The following is a 25811-nucleotide window of genomic DNA, read 5'->3' as shown; positions in this document are numbered from 1 at the left end:
TCAAGCTCTTTAGTTCACAAACAAATGCTCTTTGTGAGGATATGCTATTCAAGTACTGTACAGAAGAGTTACAGAGGTTCCCTATTTCTAAAATAATGATTGCTCTTTAAATCTTTTTTGCTATGCCTGTTTAGTTGGAGGAACAATATGCAACTGTATGTAATTGTTGAAGTACTGTAGTCTGTGATTATATTGCTCCAGCACTTGATATAAATGTTGAATATGTAATGCTGTGGTAACAAGTAGTGCTATATTTATATGGCTCTTCCTATGCACGCAGTAATTCAGAAAATATATAGAGATATGCTTCCTGCCCCTGCGGATGTTCAGGCTCAATCAGGCAAGCTGGACATGGGCAAGCCATCTTTCAGGACTGCCTTATGTTGATGTTATTGATGAAGCAGACTTGAAAGAGGGATTTGTAGAATAAAAGAGGGATACTACTGAATGGGATATTTTCTGCGCTTAGGAAAAGGAACAGACTGAAAGGAGACACAAAGCCCACAGTAGGGGAAAGAAACAGGGGTGATTGTGGAAGAGGGTACATACAAAGAGATGAAGATAAGGCAGGAGTAATCAAAGCAGAAACATTAGCTGGTGTGAGACTGTAAGGGGCTTTAGGTGAAACCTTGCAGCTCCAGATTTGCAATGACTGCATTTTCCACAAGAAGGAGGAAGATCCGTAAGTCAGTTACGCAGCGGTATCCCCACAAGCTGCAATAAAAAAAATTTCTTCCTTACAACATCACAGGTACTGAATACTTCTTTGGATTTCTTGTGAAGGGGAACTAACAGTTCCCATGAACTGAAGAGAACACCATGCCAGTGAAACTTGGCTGGTTTTGCAACTGCAGAACAGAGTAACTTCTTCACGTGGGCGTAGATTACACAAACAGTTACTACTGGGTATTACTCCTGTGACAGAATTGCTTGCAATAAAATACACTACACTGTGTGGTAAGTGCTGGCAGGGCTCTGCGCGTAGTTTGTAAGCTGGTGATGACTAAAACGGTTTATGGAGCCAGTACTAAAACATTACTCACTCAAGGAGTCACATTTAAGTCAATGAGATTACTCATGTAGCTAGTTCCCGATAGAGATCTTGCCAAGCTATTCTACCACATAATAGATGTGTGTAAATGAGCCTGTTAGCTGAATAATTTCAGAAAATAATTTTTAAGTTCATACTACGTTAGTATTTGAACTCCCTAACCACAGCTGAGGTCCCATTAAGTTCTGCAAACACCCACTAACAGGCAGTCCCTGTCCTAAAATTCATCAACTCATATAGACAAATAAGGGAAAGTGACTTGCCTTCAGTCACATCACATGTCATCAGCAACGCCAGGAATAGAACAGGGATCTCCAGTCAGTGCCCTACCGGCAGCTCCCTACCTCTGTAATACTCAAGATTTCATCCCTGTACTGAATATAAAGCATTTATGAATGTGACCTCCAAACTTCCCACAGCTCTTCTGCTAACTGACTGATGGATCTCTGCATTCATTAGTTTTATAAATGCACAGAGAATGCACAGAAGTACCATTTTCATCTCACACGCATTACTGCAAGCCGGTGCATTCCCTCATCCAGCTCATCTGCACGTTATTCTACAGTCAGACAAATAACCAGAACCACAAGGAAAGGAAAACAAATCTAATCACAAAATTTTGACAGCTAATCTAAGACACTTAAAAATCTGCATCCCAAGCAAAACTCATTTTTCATACTCAGAGAAATTCAGTGTGGAGGCTATCAGATCACACATCACCTTTCAGGACTGCATTTCATTTTATAAATGTTATAAAAGTGCCTGGAATATCCAGCATCATTATCACAGTATTTTCCTTTTTTTCTTTATTCTGCACTGCTCTCAGCATCTTTGGGAGTTCATAGAGAGCAAGAACGGTGTGCTGGGCTGTAAAACAGCAGCCTGAAAGAATTTCTTCCTAATAGGAAGAGGTATCCCCTTTGAATTATTCTCCATTTGAAGGTTTGCTGCATAACAATAAAAAATCTGCCTCACTGAAACTGGGCTCCAATATACTGACAAAGTCCCAAAGCAAAGACTGAGTAACTCCTCGGTCTCCTGGATAAAGCAGGAGTAGCAGATACAGATATGGCTTCGCTCTCTTCTCTCCCCATTTCTCTCTCCCCTCCTCCAAACAACTTTGCCTTTCATTTCCTTCTCTTTATCTCCCCATCCTGAGCCGCCCTGTGTCTCTTCCCCTTCCTAACTCCAGGCACTCTCTGTTGGCAATGGCTCTGTCCTCTTTCTGCCCATGGAAGAGGACGCATCTGTACAGAGGCAGATTGTAAACTAGGTCAGCTTATGTGGCAGAGAAAAAAAGAGTAGAAATAAGAGCCTTTTGTGTATAATAACAAGGTCTCACATAAGCATGTGGCCCAGTTGTCAGAGGTGTTGAGTGTCTGCGGTTCCCACTGATCTCAGTGGCACGATTCCTCTTGTCCACAGGCTATGTATATAGAAAAACATCCTCAGTTTTGCAGCCCCTGACAAGCAGAAGATCAGATACGCCGTTGCACTTCCTTGAGCTCTCACAAGGACGTCACACTAATCTCAGGATCTGTTTTTGTTGGGTTTTCCTACATGTTCAGTACAGCCTTGGTATGTACGTTGGTCAGTCGTTGGAGGAGGAATGAGGTAATACCAGGGGTGACATACCCCTTTTCAGTTCACAGGGCACATCAAGCAGGCCTGAAAGGGAACGGCAGGCAAGGAATAGTCATTTGAGAGTTAAAAATAACTACTCTTGTTGACAAATTCTGGATTAATGCGGCTGATTATACTCTTCCTACTTTCAGAGTTTTTAAGACAATACCAACTAATCTTGCAATTCATTATTTAGGTAAAGGTATTTTAACTTCACAGCAAAAATTAGGGAAGGCTGGACTCTAGCAAAAATTAATTCCTTCTTCCCTCTACGTGAAGCCCTCTGTAACGCTGTAAAAAAATTACAGAGCATTAACAAAATACATCATTAGACAAAACTTTAAGACATAATTGTCTTCTGCTGTTGTAACTGTTTGTCATGGTTTAACCCCACTCGGCAACTAAGCCCCACAGAGCCACTCGCTCACCCTCCCCCCAGTGGGATGCGGGAGAGAATCGGAAGGGCAACAGTGAGAAAACTCGTGGGTTGAGATAAGAACAGTTTAATAACTGAAATATTATAATGATGATTATGATGATGATGATAATAATAATAATTATAATGAAAAGGAAAACAACAGAAGAGCGAGAGGGGAACAAAACCCAAGAAAAAAACAAGTGCTGCAACCGCTCACCACCCGCTGACCCATGCCCAGCCCGTCCCCGAGCAGCGATCGCTGCCCCGAGCCAACTCCCCTCAGTTTCTATACTGCCCATGACACCATATGGTATGGAATAGCCCTTTGGCCAGTTTGGGCCAGCTGTCTTGGCTGTGCCTCCTCCCAGCTTCTTGTACATCTCCAGCCTTCTCAGTCGGTAGAGCATGGGGAGCTGAAAAGCCCTTGACCAGTGCAAGCACTGCTTAGCAACAACTAAAACATCAGTGTGTTATCAACGTTATTCTCATACTAAACCCAGAACACAGCACTATAGCAGCTACTAGGAAGGAAATGAACTCTACCCCAGCTGAAACCAGGAGACTGTTGGAAATGCAAATTAGAAGCAATAGGCAAAACTCATTAAAATATACACGGTGAAATCGCATTTGATTTCCTCTGTGGTATATTAGTCATATGCTACTTAATTAGTACTAAGTAAACACATCCCTGTCATAAGAAAAAAAAAAAACAAACCAAAATTCAAGCAGTATCAGTGTCATTTGTGATATTGCTTTATCTAATGGAACAAAACCTGTGCTGCAGTCACACAGTTCAGTCCAATCCTGTTACGAGGCCAGTAAGCAGGAGAGGAGCAGAAGATAACTGTTGGAACAAAAGGGCAAAGGGGTGGGAACCCAGGAAGAGGAGCTCTGAAGTTCCCCCTTTGGCAGCGTAACATCTTTGGTTGCTATGAATATCACAGATGTTTCTCTACAGTGCAGTATTGACAGTCTCCAAAACTTGAGGCCTTCAAAAAGCACGAGACTGGAGTATGTTTATTTTAATTATGTTTCTGAGGCCTGAAGGGGACCTTTCTGCACGGTTCTGATGTTTTCTGCAACTAAAAAAGACTCATTTATTTTCCTCCCTCCCTTCCTCATGATAACTGGCTTATTCTGTTTCTAGCATCTGAAGTTTCTGAAAACCCAACAAACATGGTCAGACCTGAGAAACATCCAAGAGGGATGCAACCCCCATGCTCCTCTTCCTCTCTCTCTCTCCTCCGCAGCCCCACATTGCCATTTGGATGGCATACCTATCTGTGGGAGTATGGACTCTTACACCCGTGGGGCAGGCTGGTGGGCGTGAGCAGTGATGCACATCTGTGCACAGTCGCTTCAGTCAGGTGCTGGAGGTGCAGCTTTCCTTTCTCCCAGCCCGCTCCCTGCAAATAGGCTGAACAGAGCTGTACTGCGGTTCTAGCACATGCCCTGCACAGCTGCACCATATCCTAGAGGGACAAAGGGCAGGAGTCCTGTCTTTGGGCAGGTATCTGAATTGCAGGCATTCCTGGGACCGTTGCTGGGTGGTGCAACTGAAATACCCCTGCTCAGAGCTGGTCTCCCTTCCCCCTTCCCATGCCAGATGCTAGTGGCAAGTAAAAAATATGCATTAAAAAAGGCCATCCTTGATCCAGAGAATTTACAGCAAAGTACGAAAGAGAGAAACCAGATGGCTGCAGATAAGGAGAATGGCAAACAGTTCCCTGGGCCAAAGACCTTGGTGGGGTTTTGTCTGTACCACACTCTTCCATGCTTTCAGACACATACATTTGCAAAGAGGGTCGTGGCCACATATTAATTAGTAAGGTAACTTCTTATTTACATTAGCACTGGCCTACAGGTCTGCAGTTATGTATGTATGCATCTACGTCCTTATACCATTAGCTTTTATTATAAGCCTTTTTCACTATCACGACATTCAGGTAGCAATGTGCCTGTATGTGAGCATCTGTGTCCTTGAGTTGTCCCCCGAGGATGCAGCAGCTGAATTATCAACAGCAGCATGTAACCTCCCCCTTAAAACATTGGCACCTGAAGAGTGGAGGGTGGCAAACATGACACTAAACTTCAATGCAGACTCTGGAGAACTAGAGGTTTGCAAACCTCGTGCCTGTACTGTGCAAATATAGAGATGCTAATTGGGTTAGAACTAAAGGACACCTGAATTAATGCAATCTATCTGAGAAGAGTCAACATTGCTTCTGTAAAGTCCTGCCTTAAACAAACCTCTTGGAGTTCTCTGAAAGGGTCAACAAAAATGTGGATAAGGGTGATCTAATTTCCATATCTGACTGGATTTCTAAAAGGCTCTTGACAAAGGCTTTTAAGGGACTAAGCAGCGATAGCTACAAGAGGGAAAGCCCTGGTATAGCTCAGTAATTGCTTAGAAGATAAAATGCAAAGTACAGGAATAAATGACAAGTTGTCACAATGGAGGGAGGTGCTGGATGGTATGGGGCTCTCTAAGGGTCAGTGCTGGGACATGCGCTGTTCAGTGTACTCATATCTCACCTGGGAATGGAGTGAAATAGCAAAGTTCATCAGTGGTATTGCTTTACTCAAGTCAGTAATAAGAAGAAAGACTGTGAAGAAGTACACAGGGATATTATGAGGCTGACTGGGCAACATAAGAAATTCAGCACAGGTAAATGTGAAATGATGCACGTGGAGAAACAATCTTGTAAAATGGTGGGCTCTGAGCTGGCCATTGCTGGAGTAAAGTCTCAGTGTTATGACAGGCAGTTCCACAGAAACATCAGCTCTGTGCTCAAAAATTCCTCATAAAATATTTTTAAGAGAAAAACATCACTGCACCACTGTATGAATCCATGGTCTGCTCACATCTTAAATATTGCGTATTCCTTCACCTCAAAAAGGATCTATTAGATCAGGATGATGTTCAAGAGGGCATCGAGGATAAGAGGTGCAGGACGACCTACGGACAGAGGCCCCCATGAGCAATCTGCAACTCTTCAGCCAAGAGAAGGAATGATGTAAAAGGATTACAGTGGAGGTCTGCGCACCCACGAGCAGCTGGAAGAGAGGGTTAGGAGCTGTTCCTCCATCTCCATCACTGAAGCTGAGGGGATAATTAAGTTCATTTTGAAACCAAAAATAAAAGGCAGAGATTCTTCACAGGCAGGGTGGCAGACCAATGCAAATCCTTGCCAGAGCCTACTGTGAACGCTGCAAGTGCATTTGGTTTCAAGGGGACACTGAAGAAGCCCATGGAAGTCGGCTCCGCTGCCTGTATTTAAAAAAAAAAAGCCAAACCACACCAGTAAACCGAAAAAGAAAAGAAAAAAACCCCCAAAACAGCCAGCAGCAAAACCACCCCGAAACCCACGGCTCAGGAAACCCCCGCAGCTGCCAGTGGCGGGGAGCTCCGGCTTTGCTCGTCCCCGGGAGGCGGGCCGCGGGGCCGCGCTGCTTCCCGCCGGGGCTCGGCCCTCCCCGGGGCTCGGCTCCCTCCCCTCCCGCCCGGCGCGGGCACCCGTAACAGGAGAGGGCTCGCAGCCGGCCGGGTAACCCGACCGCGGCGGGACCGGGGGGATGCGCGCAGCCCCCGCGCGGGGCGCATCGTCCCGCGGGACGGGACGGGACCAGGCGGGGCGGGACGGGGCGGGACGGGGCGGGCGGCGGCTTTGCCCCCCTCTTCGTGGCGTCGGCGAAGGGGGCGGGCGGGGAGGGACGGGGAGGAGGAGGCGGAGGAGGAGGAGGAGGAGGAGGAAGGGGGACCCGACGTGCCGGGGCTGCGCGCGGAGCTGGCGGCGCACGCTGCGCGCCGGAGGAGCGGGCGCGCTTTGGAGAGGTACCTCCGTGCGCGGGGGTGCGCGTGTGTCCGTGCGTCCTTCTGTCTGTCTGTCTGTGTGAGCGCGGCTCCGGGTGCGGAGGGAAGGGAGGCGGCGCTGGCTGCGGCTCCGGCAAGTTGTCTGGCCCTCGGCGGGCTGCGGGCCGGGGAGGGGGGGACACAAGGTGGAGATGCCGGAGGGGGGGGCGGGAAGCAAAGCGGGTCGGGGGAGGCAGGGGGGAGGCGGTCGAGATGCGAGGAGGGGCCGGGGAAAGGCGAGGAGGGAAGATGGAAACGCGGGGAGGGAGAGGCGAGGAGGGGAAGGGAGAATGAAAATGCGGGGAGGGGAAGGGAAGAAGCAAGGAGGGAAGGGGCGATGCGGGGGCGGGGGGGGGGCACGACCTGCGCTTGCCCTCGCCCACCCCGCGAGGTGTGCCCGCCACAGCCCCGCGCCCGCGGGACCCCCCACGCGTGCACGTAACCCTGGGGCGGGAGGTGGGGGGACCACGGCTCACGACGCGGGGGTGCGGGGGCCGCGGACCGCCGGGGGTGCGGGACGGGGCGGGGGGGCCGGGTAGCGAAAGCCGGGTCTGTGCCCGCAGCCCCGCCATGTCCGCGGGCGGAGGGGCGGCTCTGCCGCCGCCCGGGCTGCGGTTTGGGGGTCCGGGGGGGGTCTTTGCCGCCCTCCCTGGGGGCCGCCGCGGTGCGCGGGTCCGGCCGGGCTGGGGGCAGCCGGGAGGGGCGAGGGCCGGGGTGGCGGCGTGGAGGGGTTCGTTGAGATCCTGAGAAACCCGTGACGTAATTATTTTTTAATCAGCATGTTTTTTTCATGGCCATCTCAATTTTTCCTGGACTCCCCTTTTTGAACCGAAAATCTCCTGTATCTTTGTTCGAAGTCTTTCTATTTTTAGATCCCCTCAGTAACAGGGAAGCATGAGTTTTAAATATTTTATTTCTTTTTATTTGGCTTCTGCTTAGGACCACTGCAGTGTAAACTTCTGAAACGTTGGTGTCTCTTCCTAAAAAGTTATTGAAATTATTACTGAGGTGGGCAGGCAGGCAGCTACTGCGGACATCAGTGTTTGAGTTTCTGATAACATTAATCATTAGCCATAAAGAGCAGTCATCATACTGAAGTTTGGTTTTTATCTTAAGATGAATCGCCTATCAGCTCCCAGAAGATGTACATTAGGGCAATAAGTACCAGCCTAATGTTAGAAGAGGTAGAGCAGATCCCCCGGTTGTGATTTTACCAATGAAATAAACATGTTGTTTTATTTTGAGCTGTGATTAACAGTTTGACGTTGTAATGATATCCTCTGATTCTAGCATTGTCTCATGGCTCTGGTATGTCGATTTGTATTCATGCTGTGTAAGTGTTTTGCAGAGGTTTTGCGTATCTGACGGGGGTTTATTTCACTTTCACAATTACATTTTCTGGTCTCACCAGCCTCAGGAACCCGAGGAAGGTATATATACATCAGTATCTGTGGTAGTGTGGTAGTACATGACTTCTTTTTCCTAAGAAGTGCAAGTTATTTCATATATTTTTAGATCATAGTTTTTATGTACCTGCACACAGCAGAGGATGAAGTTATAGCTGAAATGGTGTTCATTTAGGTGTATTCATTGTAAGTATTTCTGACCGGTCAGTACTGAGTGTTTTTTATTCAGTTTATCTTCATTTTATATCTGAATGCCAGTCCATTTGCTGCCCTTCAATAGCCTCTGCCAAAGTAAGTTTGCACAAATTTAAAATGTTACGTACAGATATTGACTTCAGATAACTGATAGGTTGTTTTTCGCGTTAAGTTTTCAAGCACCTGTCCAAAGAGTACAGGTCCCAGGTGAGCTCTTAAGTAAATTAAGCCATATTTATAGGTGTCTTATAATAGTGCCAATAAGAAGTAGCTTTTGTGGCAGCTGATGGTTATTTTCCTTCTCTGTGGATGTGCAGCTTCTGTACTAAGGGATGTGTGCATAACTTCCCAGTCCTTTTAAATTACTCAAAACACCTCTTGACTTCAGCCAGAGTTTTGGCTAAGTGAAGAACACAGGATTGTATGGCTTACAGCATGAGAAGTATACCCAGCAGAATCCTGAGCAGTCTGAGGTATACTTTGATCGTGGGATCAGTTAATTCATGCCTGATTTGTCTTGTCTAAACTGCAAAACTCACTTTTGCTGCTGGAAACACCTGCTGATTTAGCAAGCGCTATTGATACTGCATTTATAGCAAGACATGAAGAGCTACATAATGCAACATCTAGAACTGTCCCTATTATTACCATTCACAGCGTGATTTTTCTCTTGTCGACATGCTGCAGTACTGATTCTCAGGCAGTTCTGACTTCACTTGACTGGCAGTTAGTTCATTTGTGGTTCTGGGGTAAATATGTTTGTTCAAGCCGCCAAAATTCTCTCTCTCTCTCCCCCTGCCCCCCCCCCCCCCCCCCCTTAAAAAAATGAAGAGCTTTGGCAGCTGTCTCTCCTAGCAGTCTGCTGAAGGGGCCCATCTTGGTTCTCACCTATGCCTTGTTGTTTGGCTGCCTAAAGACCATCTTAAATTCTGTGTTACTTTGCTACAACTTTTCATTGCTTCCTTCCCATTTCTAGGCTGATTCTTTGTGTTTGTTTCAATGCCAAAAGTTAATGAACAGACACTAGCAAGATTCTGGACTCAGAATTCATTGAGGAAAAATCCTTTCCGATACTCCTACCCACTAGGAGCAAGTCCATTGAAGTTGGTAGGGTAGTCTTGGCATTCAAATGATGTGAGCAAAAAAAGTTGGACTGCTTATTTATGATGACGCTCACTTACCTAAGTATTGCATTTGTCCTGTAGAGGGTTGTTCTTTAACTGACTGCTGACCTAGACCACTAGAGTACAGCTCTATAAAATTAAGTTTAATTATGAAATATAACAGCAGCACTGAATGAATGCCAGCAAATGCAGTTATAGCTATAATTTATGTAATTCTTTTTGAGCCATATGCCAAAATGGTACTCTTTTTCTTCTGCATCTCCAAAATTTTAAGTTATTTCTGCTTAAATAGTTGTAAGACTTTGGGTTGCATTGCGCTGGTAAATCAGTATTCCACATCAGTCTGTTTCATTCTTGTGAGGGATACCTACTAATTACTTGTGGCAAGACAAATGCAGTTAAGCGAAGTCCATACTCTATGAACTCTCCTATCTGGGATTCTTCTGCTGCTAAGAATATACTTCACAGTACAGCTTGATGGAGGGGGACAATGATGCTGCGGTTTAGTGTTCAATGAGGAAGCAAACCTTGCAGTCTTCCTCTATCCTGGGGTAAGTCAGTTAGAGTTGGTTTTCATCTCAGCCATCTAAACATGCGATGTTCAGTTTGAGTTGGTAATGTGAACTACCTCTGTGGTCCAAGAAACATGGAAGGTGCTTCCGGAGAGTCAGTCATTTAATATATCTCAGATTGGCAAGATTTTTTAAAATAGCCTAATGGTAACCTGTCATCAATGCCATAATGGTTGACTGCAAGAAGCTAGATATTGACTAAGATGGCATCTCAGGGCCCTTCCAATACTGTGTTCTGTGATCAAGTGAGCATCATGGTAAATCAGTACTGAAATGTGTACAAAGCTTTAAAAAAGTTGCATTGCACACAGTAATTTTAGGAGACCACAAACTTATCTCACTCCTTCCTGAAAAACAAGTCTCAATCCTTAGTGCAGAAATTTCCCAGCTATAAAATGGAACTCTTGTTTCTTCCTTTTTCTTCTCTACATTGGAAGATCTTCAGGGCTGTTTTACAATCTTCACCCAAGCACAATGTGTTGAAACTTTAATTTCAGCTGCTATTGGAAGACTCATCCTAGTTTATTAAAAAATCATATTGTAACTACTGTTCAAAATTATGTACTACAGAAATCTAGATGTTGTCATTCCTTTTCTTATCTCCCAAATAATCATATTCACAATACTGGGTTCTGGTATTATGCCAAAATGAACAAAAAAGAGGATACATTTTTCCTATTAAAATTCTGTGTTACCAATACAAATTATGGGCTTATTTTTGGTGATGAACAATCTTCAGTAATCCATTACAGTTCTAAATCGTGCTGTCCTTAATTCCAAAAAGAGATTCTTTGACTTAAATTTCTAATTAATGAGAGTTCAGAGTTTTACTTTTTGTTTACTTGGCAACAGTAAGATACTGGGTTTACAGGAGAAAGCAGAACTGTGCCTTTAGAGTAATTCTTCAGAAATGTGGTAAAAATACGTAGGAGTAACAAGACTCAAGTGTTATATCACTTGCTATGATACTTTCATGCAATATACTGCAAAAGTGAGAATTTTCCCTAGGTACTGTTTAGCAGAGAGAATGATTTCTTTAATCCCTTATTAATAACAGAGAAAAACAATAATGCATTTAAGATAGAGCAAATTCCCTTCAAAACATATATACGTCTTCAGAAGGGGTAGGAATATTACTTTAAAAGTCTTGCATAAGCGCTTGGGAAAGCTTTGGTATGTGCTACCGAGTCACAAAAGCATGTCCTGTTCATTTTAGAATTTTCTTTCCAGCTTCATCTAATTGACTAAAGAGACGAATCATGATCCAGGGGAAAAGGATGCTTTCAAAGATCTGGATTTTTTGTCCAGAATCTATTGATTCCACTGATGTCTTTTGTGGCTCTGGGCATTGTAATTTCCATCTTCTCCCATTTTCTCGGTGTTAAAAAGGAAAAAGAGCAGAAAACTTTCTGTATAAATTGCTAAATTCGCATCATCGTGTGTACGTTGGAAGGGAAGGGTTATCCATGTTTTACCAGCTTTTTTCTACATGTTTTTATATTGCTTTGTATAACAACTGTTTGTATAAGGTATGCATGAACCAGGAAGACTTTTTAAGGGTGTAGCGGGTATAGTGCTACCAGTAAAAGGTGGCTTATATCTGTGTCATTTATTCCCTTTCTAGCAGCTGAAGTTTACCAGTTTACTAAAGTAGTGAGAAAAACTATCTCCTGCCTTGATAATTGCATCAATTGCGTCAATTTTATCCTGCCTTGATAATTTAAACTGGTGACACATTAGGATTGTACTGACTTAAACAGAACAAAAAAAACCCCACCAGAACCACAAACACCACTGCCACAATCACTGAGTGACTTAGTAAGTTTGACAATTCTGTTGACTGGGCCTGGGTGCAAATGCACATGCACATGAGGACATATGTAGCTTCCTTCCTAACAGTTCTTCTCAGGGACTGATATTTGACATCACAGCTGTTATTTTTTGACATCACAGCTGTTACGTTTTATACGGTAAATCCAAGAATTCAAGTGGACATCTCATGCCTCATTATTTGGGGCAGTGGCACCAGCATTGTTTGAGTTGAGCTTTGTAACAGCCATTTTTTCCCCAGTACTCCAGGGAAAAATACAGCTCCATCTGTATATATGCTTGGAGTGCCCTATTTCTGTATCTTGTTGAATGTGGGGCAAGTTTAGTAGTGCCAGTTGAGAACAATTCCCTAATAGGATTGCTAATACACAACCCAGATCCATCCATCTTTGAAAAAACTTGACTTTTAAGAATTTCCCTTTTTTTTTAATAACTCTTCTTGGGCAGGCTTCAGGAAGACATTAGACCAGAAATAGGAACCAGCTAAAATGTATACCCATATTAGCATCCTGCACCAAACCCCACTGTCAAACTAATTAAATCAGTATAAATCTGTTAATAAAGGTTGAAGTTTTTCCACAAGTAAAGAAGAAAAGATTATTTTTGTTGAAGCAGGTGAGGTTTAACCAGCAGGTTTTGTACAAACCTTTTGCCTGTCTAGTTTTGTTCTATTAGGAATTTATCACAGTGCTCCTGTAGCTTTGTGAGAAAGACAATGTGAAGCCAATCTCAAATCTTTATTCCATCAACTTTCCTCATAAATAGGTCATTTTATTTCCAATTTTAGAGTTCCCCATTAGCTGCTACCCTGCCCCAAGAGTGAGCGCAAGAAAAGGATTTTGCCTGTGATGCTCTTGAGAACCCACATGTTGGTATGCGAACCACTATCAGTAAACCCAAAGAGTCACTTAACCTGATTTTAAAACAGTTAAACTACATGCAAGGTGAAGAGGCTGTTGTGATTTGTGCCATGGTTTGATGTTCCAGCTGCCCCTGTGTTTTCAAGACACGTTTTACTGGCACAGCTTGATCTCACCAAGGAGTGGAGGACTCTGGCCAGCCAAAGTCTCAAGGAAGGGCTGGAGGACCAGGTGTGCAAGGAGGAAGTGCAAAGACAAAAGTTCAAATGCGTTCAGGTCTCGACGCCGTATTGTTTCAACTGTTCACAGCCCGTGGCTGGGACAGGGACACACTGGGGCAAGTTCCCAGCAGTGTTGTTCTGACGTGGCTTGACTGAGCTCGGCAAAGCAGTGAGACCAGTCCAGCCCTCCGTTGCTCCTTGCTCCTGCTGCTGGTTGTGATCATCAAAAAGAAAAATTCAGCTGAAGTTGTGGTCCAATTCCTTTAAGTCTTTTCCCTTTCTCTGCATATTTTCAATATTTTCAAACTATTTATGGCAATTCTGTATTTTTCTGTTGTGAAAGCAGTGGATATACTTAATATACTGAAATCGGCTTAATCAAAAAAACTCAACTGTTCTGGCCATTTAGTCAGATCTAAAGAGTCGCATAGAAGAACCTGTGCTGGCTTTAGCTGCCGTTGTTCCATCTGATAGGAGCCTGAGTCTGTCCTGCATCCATTTGATGCTCCCAGTCTCCGTGATGCTTCCCATCACTATCTTTGGGCTGCCTGTAGTTTGTACTTTCACTTATACTCTCCTGGTTCAATTTGTGGCTTTGTTTAATTTAGAAATGTCAGACAGAGACATATTAGCTTCCTTCACATATCTTCCTGCCAATGCAAACTTGTTCTTCCTCTCTGATTCTTGAGCCATGTGAGTCCTCTCTGAATCCGTGGTGAACAGCAGCTCTGAGGAAGCAGAGCAGCAGCCAGACTTTTGGGGATTTTCTTTGCATTTGGGTTGTTCCAGCTGAAATGCTTTAAAAGAGAAGCCAGCATAGACTGAGGAAGTGCCCGTTTGCTTTCTGAAAGTGAGGAATTTTAACGTCGTTTTTGATGGGCACTCAACATCCCTATCCAGTTGCGTGTTTGGCTTTCTGGGGTGATATATCTGTAAAGCCTGGATTTATGATCATTGTGCTGTATAAAATGCATTTATCAACTTGGTTAAGGAGAACAGAGATAGCATGGTACAGCAGATCATAATGTATATTGACAAAGATTTCTAGGGAATAGCTCTTACTCTAAATTAAAAATACCTTTTAATTAGTCGACATTTTTGAGCAGGATATATTTTAAGCCCTTAAACTTCTTGAAAATATTTTTCCATCTAATTAATTCAGAGATAGCAATGGGGAGCTCAGGGAATTTTGGAATTTCTAGGAGGATCAGTCTTGGGGAAAAAAATTCACATTTGGAGTTGTCAGTAGAAAGCTGACAACAGTTACTGTCATATTTAGAGAGTCCTGGAGCTGGTTTGTGAAACTTTTAGCACATAAGCAGGACGTCCCAGAATTTGTCTTTGAGTGGCACTTTATTCCACAGAGGTTTTGCTGATTTCTTGGAGCTGAGTGAAGGTATGATGGTGGCCAATGTCGTGGTTGGATCCTAAATAGTGTTTGGTGATTGAGCCAAATTGGGATTGACTGGTATGTAAACCAGTCTTTCAGAATTAGCTGTGCTGAAAAGAAGAGCCTGTGATAGAATTACTGTTTCTTGTAGCGGGGTTTCTTGCTCATGTCTTTTTGTCAGATGTCATCAGATGCCTTCTGCTCTGAGTAAAATGTTTTTAGGCTATTCTGACTCTCGTTCATTCCCCAGGCCTCTCCATAATTCAGGGCTTTCATCTGTATAGCAGCAACTATTCGACAGAAAAATTTCTTTGTTCTTCTCTGCTTCTTGTGGGATGTGTGGGAAACCCAGAAGTTCAGCTCTCGGGCATGTCTTGCCTACTGTTCTTGTTGACTCTGGCAAGTCAGTGTATCCTGCTGGCCTGGGTAAAGGATGTGACTTCTCTGTGATGAGCTGGATAGGGTTTGTATTAAACCATCTCCCGCTGGAAACCTGTTTTCTTTCTGGAAGAAAAGGATGATAGGACTGTTCTCTTGCATGCTCCAAGACTCTGGATTATCACAAGTTTTTGAAGGGAAATCAAGCCAACACCCTCTGTTCTGAGGCAGTGTGAACTGTCAAAAAAGGGACTTTCCAAGACAGCCTGAGAGGATATGGCCAACTGATCGCCATGTGCCTGGGATGTAGGTCTGTGCGGGCAGAGGAGCATTTGCATGATATTTTTTAAGGATCCTCTTCCTATGCCTGTGGGACATGTTTCTGCAGAATGGAAAATAAAACTGGGATCCTGCAGGTGCAGATGTTACAGTGGGTGTGTCTGTCATCGTGTTAGGCACTGGTAAGCAACCCACAGGCAAAAACCAAAAAAAATGTGTAAAAATGTCTTGTCACATCAACAACTCAGTTTCTATCAAGAATAATGGTGAGTGTGGAAGAAGGAGAGTGAGAGGAGGTTACTTGTGCCAGTGTTCATTAAGTCGAGAGCCAGATGGCATTTAAAGCCATGGCCAGGTTGCGTCGGCCAGAAGTATTCATCTGCAGATGCAGAGAATCCGAGATAATTAAAGACTAAAGCACTTCTACCAATGTAACACGTGCCGCTTTTGCCTTCACGTTAGCCTTGTGACACATGGGCAGCGCTCACGCTACGGTGCATGGTCTCTGGAGGACAGCAGCGTTGTTGTCTCAGGTTGTGCGATCCTCTCAGTTTCATGGGAAGGGTTGATTCTTCAGTGCTTTACTCATTGCAGACACTTACACGTCTGCAGAAAAAACATGAAATATCAGACCAGAGGTCTCTGCTCACACCTTGTGTCCTCCAAGCACAGGTGTAGCTGCTGGTCCAGACTGGGGGAGTGCGCAGTGAGCATCTGAACACCAAAATGCCGAGTTACCTGTGCGGGTGCTCTGCCAGCTCTTTGGCTATGTGCTTTTAGGTGGTGAGGACCTGTGTGTTTAGTAGGAGTGTAAGAGCAACGCACAGTGGGATGGCTGTATTTTATGCATGGGGACTGCCTCCGTAGTTAAAAGGCCTGCGTGTACGTGTGTGCCTTGCCCAACATCCCACTGGCATCAGCCGTCTGCCAGAGTGCAGCTGCGTTGGGAAATGCATCGTGCCATTTAAATCTTTTTCTAGCTGGTGGATCTAATGAATACTTTAATTTCCTTGGGAGACAGAAGGGTGGGGGAGAAATAGAACAGGAGACACTGCAGGGCTTGCAGTTCTTATTGTGGCAAATGTGAGTTTGAAATAGGATACATGAATTTTTTAAAGAAGAAAAGGTGACCCACTTTCATGGTGAGAGGACTTCACTTGGCTAGGCATGATGCCAGGATTTTGTAGTGACTTGACGGTTTCATTCCTCTAGAACGTGGCAGTGGGCTCCAGCATCAGAGGAAATCCACTGCAGAGGGTCATGCTGACAAAATTTCTCAGTCTCCTCCTAGTCAGGACCTTGAGCATTTTAAGTAGCTGGGCAGTATGGAAACAGGCCTCTACTGCTCTGTTGCATGTTTGGGACTAGATGCTGCGCCATACGGTTAGCTTTGGGTTGGTGAAACAGATTTAGTGTGTATTTTCTGTTGCTGGACATCAGTGAGCTCCAAAACAGCAAACAGTAATAATTCATACTGTAGAACAGTATTCAAAGTTCACTTTTTCTAGTAAATTCAGATTTACTTGGACTATGTGGGCTTGATATGGAGCTTGCCATAGGTGATGTAAATTTCTCCACAGAAAAAAAGCCTCATAAGGAGACTAAAACCAAATTCTTCTCTTCTTCAGCTTACAAGAAGCCCTAAGGAATGAGTAAAGTCCTCTCTTATTTAATTAAAGAGCAGCTTCACTGATAACAAGTTTTGGCTTGTTAACTGTAATTTTTTTTTTTAAATCTTTAAAGTTTCAGAACATTTCCTGGGCTGAAAAGTTAAAAACTAACAAAAACATTTAGATTTAGTGTATTGTAAAGATCAGAAGAGTCTGAAAGAATGACTTCTCTGGAGCCTTTGTTGTTCTTGTTCAAACACTGAGGTTTATACCCTTCTCTGAAAAGCTCTGATAAAAGCCACCCCTCCTCCAAAACACCAAATTGTTCAAACCCAAGGCCCAAGCTTTCAGTAATGCCAATGGGTACTGTTTGGCAGGAGAAGACCCTATGATTTTCCTCTCTGCTGACAAACACAGATGAACAGAGAAGTATGTTATTAGTCTCTCTCAGTATTTCCAGCAGTCTGTGACAGTGTTGCCAGAGTTTCTTTGGTTTGGCTGTTACAAAGATAACAACAAAAAATAATTGTCCTTGGAGTTGCAGGGCAGGGTCCTACTTCTCCTGAAGTCTGTGATGGGAAGGAGGTGCGGAGATGGGATAACATCATTCCCCTGGCGCAGGCGACGCTGCTCAGGGGACTGACCAGGCTGTCAGCTTGCCCAGGACAACGGCGTTGGCTCGCGTCCTTGCTCAGCAGGAGCAAGCAGCTCTTGCACCAGTGTATTTTCCATTCTGGGTCACCTTTGCACTGCCTCCTCTTTCCTTCCCGAACACCAGCATCCCCAGTCTAATGCTCTGCAGGGCAAGCTGTCCCCTCCCTCCACATTTAACCTATCTCTTGTCTTGCAGCCGCCTCAAAACATGTCTTCTTTCAGTGTTTTATGTGCTCCTCTTTGAAATGGTTGCTGGCACTGGGTGTCAAGGGCCTAAACAAGACTAAAGTGTACATATCCTAAACCCTTCCCAGCTCTAGTCACTGTACGATTTATGTGAGGTTGAGACGAAGGTTGATTCATGTTGTTCAGGGAAGCACTCTGACTGTTCAGTTGATACTGGAGGTTTCTTGCTCACGTATACTGTGTGTTTAAAAAGTAATGTGGTATGTGACAGGAGCAGTAGGAGAACCCACGAGAAGGTTATCAGCTGAACCAAATTCTGCTGCCAGCTGTGCACCAGCAAATGTCAGTAACTGCCCTGCTGTTGGAGAGTTAATACAGATCTGGTGGTGCAGCAGAGAAGAAGATTTTGACCCTTGTCACCATGACAGTCCTTCAGTCTGATGCACCACAGAATTATTCGTGTTGTACCTTAGACCATCTTGACTGAATTATGTTTTTGCTTCTGAGATACTGCCTACATTTACAAAAGCCTTCCTAGCATGTAATTACCAGGCAAGTCTTTTCACTTTGCTGATACGTCCTGTATCTGCATTTTCAACATCAGATCTGTACATATGGCATGCATAACACTCATCCAGAACATGAAGCCAGGAGGAGACCTTGAAGGCTTGACCTTACTGCTGGTCTCTTCCCACAGTGCTGCTTCCCCTGACAAAGGGTAGACCAGGAGCAGTGCCCTGGCTTTGGGGAGGAAAGCCTCAGGATCTCACCTCACACAAGCTTCTGCAGGGATTAATGCAAACAGCCAAAAAGCACAATTCATTCATGCCTTTCTATTTCTTTCTAGAGTGTTACTTTCTCTGAAACAGCTGTGAGTTACTGCATTACCGTTGATTATTTCAAAGAAAGAGCAGATCTTTGCAAGCAAGAGCAGCAGCTGGCTTTTTTGCCATCAGTGGAAGTTACCACGAGAAGCAGCATCAGGAAGCTGCATCAGAAATAGCTTCTCACTAGAGAAAACCTCTTAAAGGTAATTAGTAAGAGTAAAGATTTAATTTTTGTTCTTAAATGCTTGCTCTTACATGTTGCAGTATTGTTGCTGCAAGCCAAATAATTTATTCACAGCACCTTTTAACAGCGAAAATTAAAAAGATATTTAGGAATCCCTGTTAGTCCAGGCTTATAGTGGGAAAGCTGCCCATGTGCTGTTATTTCTTCTTCCTTGCGGTGGTAAATTTGGCACTCTGTCAGAATGGAGTAAGCTCTTGCTACTTGCTTATTTTGTTAATGTTATTTGGCGAAGTCACATATGCCTTTTCTTGTTTTTAAATCCAAATTGCTCTGGTCTTGTGTTTATACATTGCCCAGATCTTCTGTGAGCATTGTGTGGGTACTTTTACTGAGGTCGGTGTGGTTTCTGATTTCTTACGTGACTGTGGCTTTTGCCTCTCCTTTGCCTTTCATATGTATATGGCTTTTTTTTTTCCTTTATAAAATTAAGTCAACCTGCTGGGATCAAACTCATTGCATAGAAGGAAAAAATGTGAGATGTTTCCTGCAAACAATTGATGACAAACTCATTGTACTAAAGCTTGTTGAAAGGAACTTTTTTTTTTTTTGGAAGGTGAGAATAAAGGAATTTCCTCCTCCACCCTTGTGTTGTTGAGCTGTAAACTGATATTGTTGAGAGGGAAAAAAGTAGCAAGGCTTTAGTTTTCCTCAGGATATTATCGTGTGATTTTAGTGAAAACTTTTAAAGATACAACTGGAATTGCTGAAACTCTGAAAGTTTCAGCAATTCCATTCAGAATTGAAAAATTAGTTCTTTGCTTGTTTTTAATTTAAAGCATAGTCAATTCAGTTAATTTCCACAAAAGATATGCCCTTCTGAAGATTCTGAGATTCCTCTGGCTAGTTTTATAGTTCACTGAGAATGAAATCTTTTTTATGGTGCTCTTTACGAAGCAATTTGATAATTATTCCAGCAGATAACTGAGTTTGCTCTGGCAAAACACTGACGCCACGCAGAGCAGAGTCTTGTGTTTTTTCTGAGGAGTATGACTACAACTTGGTTTTGTCAGTCAGTAGCAATTACATATTTAGCATTTTGGCTTTTTATTAGGGGCTTCTTAACTAAGTAAAGCATCGTTGGTGTCTGACACCTGGTGCAAGAAGTTCATTCCTGGTCCAGCCTGACTCCCATCGAGGGAATGGGAAAATGCTCTTTAAGGGTGGTAGCGGGGTGAGGTATATTCCGTTTCTGTATTTATCAGGCAAGATGCCTAAACTCGGGTTTGACACTAGCCTTTTTTAGTTTGTGTTGAAGTTACTTTTATTGAAGCAACTGCTCATCAGCAGGGTCTGAATCCTGTGATGTCCTGTGCCTTTATTTTACTTTATCAGACTGTGAGTAGGCCCACCATCCCACCTTTTCCTGTTTTCCTTGGTACCCGTGGGATTTGCCACAGACACAAGCTGTTGCAGGAATGCAGATCCCATGCTCTCATTCTGACATTTCTCTCAAAACTCAAATTGTCTTTAATTTATTTCCCTGATGGTCTAGTTCCTGTTACTACTCAAGTGAAATAGCAGGGATAGATTAATGCTGCTCTGAATATTATTAATAGTTCATTGTTGCATCCCTAATTAAGTTTGGAAATTGGATTTAAGTAATTATATGAACCTGTTATGAGATACAGTTTCTGTCCCAAAATCTTAAGTAGACAAAACAGAATAAAGTGGATACAGCTTGTTGCTCACTAGACAGCATTGCTACCAACAGACTCCATAGGGCTGCCAAGTCCCAGCAAAGAACAAGATCATCTTGTCTCTTTGCGTACTAGTTCCAGTAAAATTCAAACCTAAAACATTTTTTAATGGTTGTGATTGACAGGTTGAAGTTTCTACAAGTCTTGGTTTGACTTTAGGTAGCAAGTCAGCTCCTCTGCCATGGATGAAGAGCAGAAGGATGTAAAATGTGGGGTAGGTTCTTAATTTCAGCCTCCTAGTTAACTCTCACTGTTTCTGGGCATACTTTTAGAAGTCATAACTGTATCCCCCCTGCAGGACTAGCTGGTCAGAGAAGTTAGAAGCTGTTACCAGCTTTTTTCCCGTTGCAGCAGGGCAGGATCAGGCATATTGCTTATTGCTTATCCAGACTTTTGCATTGCTAGAACTTGGTATTCCTTGGTCGCAGGTGGAACAAATATTAATAGTTTCAAACGGGTAGCATTTTTGGTGGTTGTGGACTTGTGTTACTCCACCCTGAAACTGTCATAAGATGAAGCCTGGGAAGTGGTTGGAGGAAACAGCGAGGCAGAGGCAGGGCGAAAGGAAGCTCTCACGGTCTGAGGCTGGGATGATGTCAGGAAGAATAATTGTTTTGTACTCTTAATTGCTAGCTTGAATCATGCAACCCCAGTTGACATGGGTGGGGAGGTAGTGAGAATATGGTATGCCACAGCTGCAGTGACTCATGGGGCAGTCGTCACCTGCCTGCTCACTGGTATTTTGCTTACCATGAAGGGTGCAAGGATGATATCAGCGGGTAGCGTGGTCTGATCCAAAGGCCCTTCGATTTGTTAGCTTGGACCGTGGCTCAGTCATCATATGTGGTGGTAACTGAAGCAGAATGGGAGTTCACGGCTTTATCCCATTTCAGTGGAGCTGTGGTAGGGCAAGCTTTCAAATCTGCAGTGGCCTCTCTAGAGGCACATGGATAACAATGACTTAACAAGACCTTGTACTTAGTTCTTACAGCTTTTCTAAAGCATGTCTGTTTTCTACCAGATGCTTTGATCTGTTGAAGAGGACTTTAAAAGAATATGGCACATTAAGTTCAAGGTGTCAGTTTTAGTATAGAAGTTGTAGAACATCACCTATATCCTGCAAAAATATGAATGTATGCAAGTAACAACAAACAAAAGATAGTCTTTTAGATATGTTATATTCTCAAATTGGTGTGTTTTAGTTACCTTATTTGCACGTACCGATAGGTCGACTAAAATATACTAAGTACTGAAGCATGGGGATTTTGAGGCTGAATCAGACTCAGAGAAGATTTAGCCAGCGTAATTTGCAAGGGGTTCTGCCGGAGGGGGGTACAGGGTTACTTAATTTCAAAGTAAGTTTCCCCTGAATTTCCTTGTTAGAGGCTAACTGTCCCAAAATGTCAGTGGCATCTGGCTCCTTCCAAAACATTTGATTTCTGCATCAATTCATCATCTTCATAAAGCTGACCACATGAAGCAGATTCGTAAAGGGGTCTCCATGTCGATGCATCTCTTTTCATAGAGCTGTTTTTCTTGTGTGCCTGCTGTTGAGACCGACTGATTTTTTTTAATTGGAGAGGTGCAGACGAGTATTTTGATTTGAAAGTATGTGCGCATGGTGCACCATTTTGCTGGGTCTTCAGAACACTCATGTAATTGGAAAGGGATGTGTATGCCAACCATTTGGTTAGCAGCATTTATAGCTTCCTTGACTGAATACCCATTTCACATACTCTTTAAAGACTGTTTCATACTAAAGAAGAAGTTGCCTAACAAACTGTGCCCATGGTATGTCCTACTCTGGAAGGGTTTCCAGCAGTCTTGGCAGGCAGTGGAGGCTGTGCAGGAGCAATCAAGCCAGCAAAAAGTTTTCTGTCCACTTCAGGTAGATTTGGATTTACTTGCCATTCCCCTACAGATGGCATGACTGGTTTAAGATAAGAAGCTGAAATTAGAGGTGGGGGGAGAGAGAGAGAGGCAGCCTGGTCTAAAATCTGATTAGGGCCACTCTGCTGCTGCTTTTGATCAATCTGTTGGTGCTCTAGATTAGAAAATAAGGCTGATCAAGTTTATAGGAAGAATCCAAAGCCAGGAGGAAATGTCGTGTCATATGACCCTTACTATTTTTTAGTCAATTAAGACAACTCGCTAGAAAATTTTTGAGATTTCCCTAGTGATGTGTAACTGGGACAGTATTGAATGTGTAGGGGAAAAAAAATCTTAAAGGTTGACGTCTGTCAACAGAAGCTAAATGGAAAATATGTGGGACAGCACTGCACAAAAGTGATTGAAAATCCCAGGGGTACAGCAGTGAATAACACAAGTTTGAACCAGTAAGGTCTCATAAACATGTTGTAGCTTCAGCGGTTATCTCAGGTAGGGAAATAATGCAGTGATGGAGAGGATTCTACTCAAATACAGTTTTATTTGCCTTGAAACTTAAGGCTTTTTATCAGCAACTTCAAATCCAATTAGATTTAATCCTCTGCGTTTTGGAAGTTTCACCATTGTCATGCATGCCTTTTCCAGCTCGGAATCTTACTAGCCCTTGATACATTCATTACTTGCCAGCAGTTCTTCACATTTTTTCCATGTGGAAATTCTCCTTGAAATCAGATCTGAGTTTGTGTTCACTTGAATTTCAAATTATTCTCCCTAGTTCAGTTGGTAAACAGTATCTTGGTCAGAATCCATTTGTAATAAAAGCTTGATTTGGTCCGGTCACTGTTAACTTGGAGTCTTTCTGATTAGTGAATTATCTTCTGTTGCTCGTTTTTACACATTGATTTCTTACCGTGTATACCTCCGGCTTCACATGGCAGCATTTTTGTTGTTGGTACAACTTAAGTCTGTAAGTGCTGCTCTAAAGCTAACATACTCCTTGCTCAGCCAACTAATTAGCATGACTTTGGCAAGGTGCCTGAGGTATTTGGGTCTGAATTAACTCACCTGTACACGCTGCTTAAAACTAGAACATCACTGAAGTATCAGTGTAGGGGTAGACTTGAACAACTGGGTGACAGAAGGAAGAAGAAGGTCTAACAGAAAGGCATTAGCAGGACAGAAACGCTCTCTGGCTCAAATCAATGTTTTGAAAGAGAGCAATGAGTTGTTAACAGCCAGCTGTTCTCAAAACGTGCTTTGCAATTGTTGGTTCTTCATCTGCAGAAGGCAGAAGATAAAATCTGGACTGAAGTTGTGCTTCCTTACTCTTCTGTGCACATTTAAAGCTTATCCCTCAGGTCCAACGCTGGCTAAGTTTTAATCCTTGGGACTGAAGCTCACACCTTCTTCCCCCAGCACCTTTTGTCATCTCAAGCAGTCAAGGGATAGCTAATAGCAATGAAAAATGACTTGCACAGGATGGGAGGGAATGTCACACACCCCAGATGAGCTGCGTCTCTGTGGGGAGCAAGGCAGTCGAAGAATGCAGCCTGAGCACTTTGTCCAGCCTTACGCCTGTGAGAAACGCTCACACGTGCTGCCCAGGGTGAAACAGATCAACAGATGGTCCATAATTCACATTCTCTACAAAAACGATCATGTATGTCTCCTAATCCATTAATGAGTGATAATAACATGTTTCTTTCACTGTTCATAGGACTCTCTGCCTTCTGGCAAACATGAACAGGCCCCCTCTGCTTTCCTCTCTCCCTCTCTAATGCTGCCTTTATGCAAGGTCAGAAAGGAAAGAGCCATGGCATGCCACAAACGGAGACAGTGCTCTGAGAACCAACAGGAATCCTTGCTGTGCTCTGTCAAACTTTTGCAAGTTCACAAGTATTTCTCTTTGCCCTTCAAGGACTCTCTGGGTCTTATGGAGGAGACAGGATCCTTTGCCATTTATAATAAAGATTCTTCAGGTCAAATTTTGCCATCAGTTGTGCTGCCGTGACCCCAGCCGGCATCCAGCTTCACCACCCAAACTCAATGAGCAGCCCTGTCAGGGAGGCACTGACAAGAGCGGATCTAACATAACTGTCCGATTTTGTCATGAATGCTGCTGCAACAGTGATAGTACACGTGGAAAACCACTGTCCTGCCAGAATTCTGGTTTTTATGCTGTTTACCCCGTAAGCAAGGCAAGTGCGAGTCTGTTTCACACCAAGAGCAGAGCTCTAGAGGGATTCTAACAAACACTATATGTGCTGGTGTCGTGGTCAGGTTTTGACCATTAATATGTTCAGGAATAAGGATGCAAAACCAGACATGCTGAGGAAGGTGAGAGTGGGCAGTCCACATTTTATGATTTTTTTTTTTCCAAGTGGGTGGGAGCTTTCCTAAAATGTGGGAAGTTTCCGAGTGCATGGACAGGAGTAGGAGAGGCGGAGTGAGAGGTCTGCCGCTTTCCACAGTGGGTTGGTACCGAGGCTTATTGCCAGCATTTGCTTATTTTCAGTGACATGTTAAGGAACAGTCGTTTGCATACGTTTTGGAAGAGAGAGGTGGAAAGGAGATTTCCATCCGAAGATACGGACAGCTGAGCAAACTTTCAGAAGAAGCTGTCATAAAGTTTGGAGTCCTTAAGGCCTCTGGCTAATCTGAAGAGCACTTTATATTTAGCCAAGACAAAAACTGGAGGTAGCACCCTGTCCTGTGCTGGCAGTGCTGGAGCGTGTCCAGAGAAGGGCAAGGAAGCTGGTGAAGGGTCTGGAGCACAAGTCTGATGAGGAGCGGCTGAGGGAACTGGGGTTGTTTAGCCTGGAGAAAAGGAGGCTGAGGGGGAGACCTTAGAGAGGTTTACACCTCTCTACAGCTACCTGAAAGGAGGTTGTAGAGAGGTGGGGGTCGGTCTCTTCTCCCAAGTAACAAGCCATAGGACAAGAGGAAATGGCCTCAAGTTGCACCAGGGGAGGTTTAGACTGGATATTAGGAAAAATCACTTCACCGAAAGGGTTGTCAAGAATTGGACCAGGCTGCCCAGGGAAGTGGTTGAGTCACCATCCCTGAGGGTGTTTAAAAGCTGTGTAGATGTGGCGCTTAGGGAGATGGTTTAGTGGTGGACTTGGCAGTGCTAGGTTGATGGTTGGACTCGATAACCTTAAAGGTCTTTTCTAACCTAAACAATTCTATGATTCTATGATTCCTATTTGGCTTTTTTCTTTCACTGTGTTACCAAATCACTCCCCACATATATACAGCATGGTGTGGGTTTTCTTAATCCCCTTGTGCATACTCACCTTTTTAAGGATGGGATTTGTGATTCTCAGGTTCACCCTGGAAATCATCTGCTCTGCCTTCATGGAAGTCTAGCACAAAGGTCATGTATGGGAAGTATAGCTGAGCATGAAATGGCCACGACAGATAACTGAACGTCGAGCACCATCCAGGGAGGGGTGTCTGGGAGGAAACTTAACAGCTGGAGAAGGGATGGTTGGGTTATGCCAATG

General features: G+C 43.9%; 1 protein-coding gene across 4 annotated transcripts in view; it reads left to right on the top strand.

The window, feature by feature from the left end:
• The window catches only part of PALM2AKAP2 (PALM2 and AKAP2 fusion), a 277549-nt gene that overhangs the window by 168651 nt on the left and 83087 nt on the right, over window positions 1–25811 (top strand). Inside the window, exon 1 of one of the 4 annotated variants that reach the window (XM_075488519.1) lies at window positions 6841–6927. The exons of the other annotated variants lie outside the window; for them this stretch is intronic. The gene's annotated coding sequence lies outside the window, so the exon portion shown is untranslated. Of the gene's footprint in view, window positions 1–6840; window positions 6928–25811 lie in introns of those variants that run through there. 4 annotated transcript variants of the gene reach the window in all.

Source organism: Mycteria americana, chromosome Z (assembly GCF_035582795.1).
Source record: "Mycteria americana isolate JAX WOST 10 ecotype Jacksonville Zoo and Gardens chromosome Z, USCA_MyAme_1.0, whole genome shotgun sequence".
Taxonomy (NCBI): domain Eukaryota; kingdom Metazoa; phylum Chordata; class Aves; order Ciconiiformes; family Ciconiidae; genus Mycteria; species Mycteria americana.
The sequence above is the reverse complement of the archived record's forward strand: the minus strand, read 5'-3'. Positions and strand labels throughout refer to the sequence as shown.